This window comes from Podarcis erhardii (genome assembly GCF_964252035.2).
Source record: "Podarcis erhardii genome assembly, chromosome: 17".
In the NCBI taxonomy this organism is placed as follows: Eukaryota; Metazoa; Chordata; class Lepidosauria; order Squamata; family Lacertidae; genus Podarcis; species Podarcis erhardii.
The window spans coordinates 2465440-2472000 of NC_138515.1; positions in this window are offsets into that span (position 1 = coordinate 2465440).

Sequence of the window (6561 nt, forward strand, 5' to 3'; positions counted from 1 at the left end):
GGTACCGCTCCGGTGGGAAGGTAAACGGCGTTTCCATGCGCTGCTCTGGTTTGCCAGAAGCAGCTTAGTCATGCTGGCCACATGACCCAGAAGCTGTAACCAGCTCCCTTGGCCAATAAAGCGAGATGAGCGCCGCAACCCCAGAGTCGTCCACGACTGGACCTAATGGTCAGGGGTCCCTTTACCCTTTACCTTTATGCAGTGCTTGAGGTGCCACAAACCTCTTTGTTGTTAATGTTGCAAAAAATGAAAATGGCAAAGCCCTCTGGGAAGTATTTTCAAAGGCACCACTGAGCAATAGTATGCTGCCCAAGAGGTGAATACAGTGGTACCTCAGGTTAAGTACTTAATTCATCCCGGAGGTCCGTTCTTAACCTGAAACTGTTCTTAACCTGAAGCACCACTTTAGCTAATGGGGCCTCCTGCTACCGCTGCGCGATTTCTGTTCTCATCCTGAAGCAAAGTTCTTAACCTGAGGTACCACTGTACCAGCATCTCTTGCAGTGCCAAGAAAGATGCAAAGGTCTCAAGCAGACTGAAGGACCAGAATCCTCAGCCAGCAGGTACCCATAATGCTTTCACCAGAAGAATTCCACACAAATGCAAGATGAAACCATCAATTCCACATCAACTGTAACATTACCTCCACATGGAACTCTGTAAATTATCTGTCCTTGATATCAGGGGTGGAGAGCCTCAGGTCAGGGGGCAGAATGTGGCCTTCAAGCCTCTCTAGCCCTCAGGGCTCTCTCCAGTCACAACACCTACAAGCCCTGCTTTGCACCTTCCCTGGGTGTTTTCCCCTGAATATGCCCTTAAACCAGTGGTTCTCAAACATCTTCTCTGGGCCACACTTTCCCAATAAAAAATTGTAATTGATAAGAAATACTTTGGAAAAGAAAATGAAATAACTCCTGGCAGTGCTTGATTTGTAACACAGAACACAACTGCTTTATAATATGATCATGGGACATCCAGAAAGTATAAAACAATGCAGCATTTTAAGGCTTGCTCCAGTCTCCCAAACAGCACTGGGAATTAATAACTGTTTGGTACAAGGGCTGTCAGTCTGGGAACTGCCCCTTCTGTACTTCTCTTGCTTCCTCAGTGAGCTTCCCATTCAACAGCTTTTAAAACAAATGGACATTTTCTGCCTACCAGTAGTTTATTTGTCTCTCTTTTGACCCGGGGTGGGACAAGTAGACTTATTGCTTCGATGATCCTTGCGTGAAGGGTGGCATATAAATTTAATAACAACACGAATCATTCCCAAAATATAATTATAAACAAACCTCTTAAGAATCAGTGAGAGATATGAGCTTGCTTTTGCCAGATAATCTCATTTATATTAGGTCTAATTTGAGACAAACGAATTCTCATCTCCTCATCAACACAAAGAAGCTCTGCTCTTTTCTGATCATTCATTGAAAATCCCTGTCTGCAGCAATATGTCATGGAGGACTGTAGAAGAATAGCCAATGCTCTTGAAGAGAGGTGTGGATACTAATTCTGGTTGTGTGTGTGTAAAATTTTGATACTACAGTCCTACCTTGGATTGAAGTTGCTTCAGGTTAAGTGCTTTTGAGTTGCGCTTTGCGGTGACCCAGAAGTAACGGAACGTGTTACTTCCGGGTTTCACTGCTCACGCACGCGCAGGCAGTCAAAATGACGTCACATGCATGCGCAGAAGCGGCGAATCGCGACCCGCGCACGTGCAGACACGGGGTGCGTTCGCTTCAGGATGTGAAAGGGGCTTCGGAACGGATCCCGTTCGTATCCAGAGGTACCACTGTATACTGTAGCAATGTATTTATTTATTTATTTTATTAGATTTATGTACTGCCCCTCATCACAAGATCTCAGGGCAGTTTACAGGATTAAAATGCAAGGCAAAAACACAAGTAAATACTTAAAACAAAAACAACAAAACAATAACCCTCTCCCACAAACACGTTGTATTTTAAAATTGTGTTGGAAGCTGCCCAGAGTGGCTGGGGAAACTCAGCTAGATGGGCGGGGTATAAATACTAAATATATTATTTTTATTATTTATTATATGAATGGCTATAGAATATTAATCCACCGTATAAAACAAAAAAAATACAAGTACTAGTACAAATTACAAATTAACATCTAACACTTAAGAACAATTTAAAACAATGCCACCCCCCCAAAAACACACCCCACCAAAGGTGCTGACGAAGATGTTACAGGTGCACATTTGACATTCAAAAACACCCTTCAAATGGAAGGGTGTTTACACTGAAATGCTTAAATGTTTCTCTGATTGTCCTGGAATCTTCCAACCACAGTTGCAAAGATGGTTCATAGAATCATAGACTCCTTCCTTCTGCTAGTTCATGCAGTGTGTGCTGCTGATGCTGGAAAGTTGGTTAAGAACTGCTAAAAGTTCAGGGAGGGCCATAGCTGTCTGGGAAAGGGGAAATGCTTGGGTCCAGCCAATATAATATCAGTTGCCATGCAAAGAAATCCAAACTCTCAACAGGGTCAGTAGCCCCGGATATTTAGGAGCAGCAGGGCATGTGGCAGGGAAGGGATCAACTGCAGAGGCAGCCATAGCTAGAAATTCCATTAACATCCCTCCTACTCACAGAGAGAATGAATTAAAGGCAAACACCATCAAGTCCCATAGATCACAGCTCCCTGGGCTAAACAGCAGCAGCACAGTAAACAGTTGACACCCCAGAGATGCCCAAACTGCTGTCTCAGCAGCTGGAGCGTCGTTAGCCAGGATCCGCTTCCAACAGCATATTTTTCAGCTTCAAAACCTGTAAAAAAAACAGGGGGAGATGGTGTTATGTGATATTAGGATTCAAACCCTTAGCAGTGCAGGAACCACGGCTTCCCCTGATAGTTCTGTGCTTGCACAACATCTCCCAATAAAAGGAACTGCAGAGCTTTAAGCTAGAATGAACCCCTGTGCTCTTAACTTCCAGTTGACTGGAGTCAGACATGTCCTTGGATCTTGCCTGCATTTTCTTTCTCCCCAGTAGAGATTATAGTAGCTTTGGGGAGGAGGGGAAAATGGTGCAATTGTGGAAGGTTTAACCCTCCTCCCTCCAAAAATCTTGCAACACTCCACTGCTGCTTTGAAGTTTTAAAAAAGCACAACACTGTTCTCCTGAATCTTATCTCATTTGGCCCTTACTCTGAGGGTACTGACACCTGTTTCTTTTTCTGTTTTCTTTCTCTGAAATGGAAATTAAGAGACATTGGATGCATACGCACCAACCAGTTGGTAAAGCCAAAATTTAGTTTTCTCAGTTTGGAATCATTCATGCTCATCCTCAGTGTGTTGCTTTCAGCCTAGATTGATTCTAGACCTGGCTACTTGATACACATTTGAAAACCCTCCCCTTGATGAGGTTATTCCCACCTTTGCCTCCATGCCCATATCCCAGGTGAATGAAGTAGTGACCCACCCACAATGTCATTGAGCAGGTATGGATACACCCCTCCAATGCCAGGACTTCCCACATCCATTTTCATTTGGAACCAGCTTCTCAAGAAGTGCTTTCCAGGAACAAAAAATATGCAGTAGCTCTGGATTGTGTGTGGAACAGATGGGGGGGGTAGTACTCAGCCTCCACTGATTCTAAAATCAAATGTCACGTGTATGCAGCCATAGCCTGGTTCACACATCACACTAAGCCAGATTATGTGACCAAGGTTTGTTCTTAGTTACAGCTTGTAGTTACTGAGGAGTAAGCAGAATCACTACCCCGGTTCAGATCACACACTATGCTAAACCAAAGAGGAGCAAAGCAGCTATGAGCTCATCTGTGACTCTGAATGCTTGAACACACTGCTGCTAAGCCATAGTTTGGCTTTGTTAGTGTGATGTGCAAACCAGGTTTAAGATTGCAATTCTTTGCATACTTATTCAGGATTAATCTCCATTGAAATCAGGTGGGACTTAGGTAGAATCTACACACATATCAAAAACGCTGTGAAAATGCTTTTTTAAAAAAAGTTTTGAAAACTATATTTAATTTGCCATAGCTCACCATTGCCATCTAGTATCACATTTGTATATTGCACTTTACAACACACTTAAAACATTTTATTTGCAGCTGTATAGCTGAGTCCTAAATTCCTAGTAAACATGTACAGAATCAGGATTCACAGCTGCAGTCCTGTACTCACTTTGCTGGTTGTCCTATTGAATTCAGTGTGGTTAATCTTTTGATTAGACAAGCCTAGGATTGCTCTGTTACTTTACAGTTTGTGATATTTGTGTGGAGTCACAAGTATCATTTTGACACATAGTACACATATAGTTGGCTTCTCAGTCCCTGTACCCACCATGAAAAAGACACACAGCAGATGCTACAAAATAATTATTTTCCTTAATAACCAACATTAATCTTCTTGTTGGAAATCAGAAGTGCAAGTGCTACATGTGATCAATAAAAGCTGCAACTAAAGGAACAATATCTTATCATCTATAAATATTTAGGGCATTGGATGAACATAATATCATTAGGAAACTTGGGACTTAGAGAGGAAAGTTTGAAAAACATCTGGAAAGTGTTACTTGTATAGCTTTTAAGGAAGAACTTTGGATGTTGATTTGTGGATGGTATCCCATGCCAGTAAAACTCCCTAGGATATAGGGCGGTTTGTGTTCCATTTGTTGAAGAAAGAATGGCACCTTCCTCCAGCTGTGGTGGCCATTTTCAAGACAAAGACCCCATGAAGGTGTAATCAACATATCTACACTGATGCCAAATGATCCTTATAAATGTAGATGTACCCCTGACCATTAGGTCCAGTTGTGGACAACTCTGGGGTTGCGGCGCTCATCTTGCTCTATAGGCCGAGGGAGCCGGCGTTTGTCCGCAGACAGCTTCCGGATCATGTGGCCAGCATGACTAAGCCGTTTCTGGTGAACCAGAGCAGCGCATGGAAACGCTGTTTACCTTCCCGCCAGAGCGGTACCTATTTATCTACTTGCACTTTGACATGCTTTTGAACTGCTAGGTGGGCAGGAGCTGGGACCAAACAATGGGAGCTCACACCATTGCGGGGATTCGAACTGCTGACCTTCTGAACGGCAAACCCTAGGCTCTGTGGTTTAGATACAATGCTTTAAATATTGAATGTCAAAAGAATTAATACAAAATAAAAAATTCCTTCCAGTAGCACCTTAAAGACCAACTAAGTTAGTTCTTGGTATGAGCTTTCATGTGCATGCACACTTCTTCAGATACCAAAAGAATTAATGCCACAAGTGCCCTCACAGCTGGAAAAAGTGGCAATAGCTTTAAACAGATCACTCAGTTAATGAATAACTGCAAAATATGTGTGGAAAGTTTCTAAAATGATTAGCTTAATATAATACATTCACACAAGACAGGAAAATCAATTGATGGATAATTTTCATCTGAAGTTCATCTGACATCACTTGTTCTTTATTGGGAATAATATATTGGAGGAGTGGAAAACATTTTCTCATTGATTCTGAGTGAATCATTGGATGAATGCATTAAGAAGATTACTGCACCCAATTTATGTACACATTTTCTTACAGTATGCTTTTTAATACATATGCCAAATGAATTAAACAGTGTGAAAATCAAATCCCCAATCAAGGCAGGCATAATAAAAGTAGAAAGTAGTAATGTTGAATAAACTTATTTTAAAAAGAAAATAAAGGAGATTAAGAAGAAATCATCACTGTTAACAAGAGTTGTATACGCATTCTTTAAAAACAGATGTGTTTTGGCTTCACTTGGCTCTTCCTGTTAGGTTTTTAAAAACCAGCAGTGCCATTGGTCAAATATGTAGGGTAAAAAAGGTAAAGGGTAAAGGGACCCCTGACCATTAGGTCCAGTCGTGGCCGACTCTGGAGTTGTGTGCTCATCTCGCTCTATAGGCCGAGGGAGCCGGCGTACAGCTTCCGGGTCATGTGGCCAGCATGACTAAGCTGCTTCTGGCAAACCAGAGCAGTGCATGGAAACGCCGTTTACCTTCCCACCGGAGCGGTACCTATTTATCTACTTGCACTTTGATGTGCTTTCGAACTGCTAGGTTGGCAGGAGCTGGGACCGAGCAACGGAAGCTCACCCTGTCGCGGGGATTCAAACTGCATGAAAAAAAGCACTGCAAACGCCCATCTAGGGCATCATTCTCTTCTCTCAATGACCAACCAGGCGCTTCTTGGAAGCCCATGAGTGTCTTTCCCCTGACTTGTGATTCCCAGCAAGTGGCAGGGCCGGCCCACTCATGAGGGAAGGTGAGGCGACCACTTTGGGTAGCAGGATCCACAGCAGCAGCAGATCCAGCCTCCAAGGAATGCACCATCTGTAGATCTTTATTCCCACCGGTTCCTGATATAGAGCAAGGTGGGGAGGAGCCATTTTGTGGTTTGCCTCAGTTGCCCTGGCCAGTGGTCTTCATAGGCACACTGCAGCTGATCCTGGAGTTTCTATGTAGCAGTCGTAACAAGTAGCCATGGATAGCTTTATCCTCCATTTTGTCTGATTTCTTTGGGAGTTCCTTCCTTTCTCTTTTTCTTTTTGGATTTAGGGATTTCAT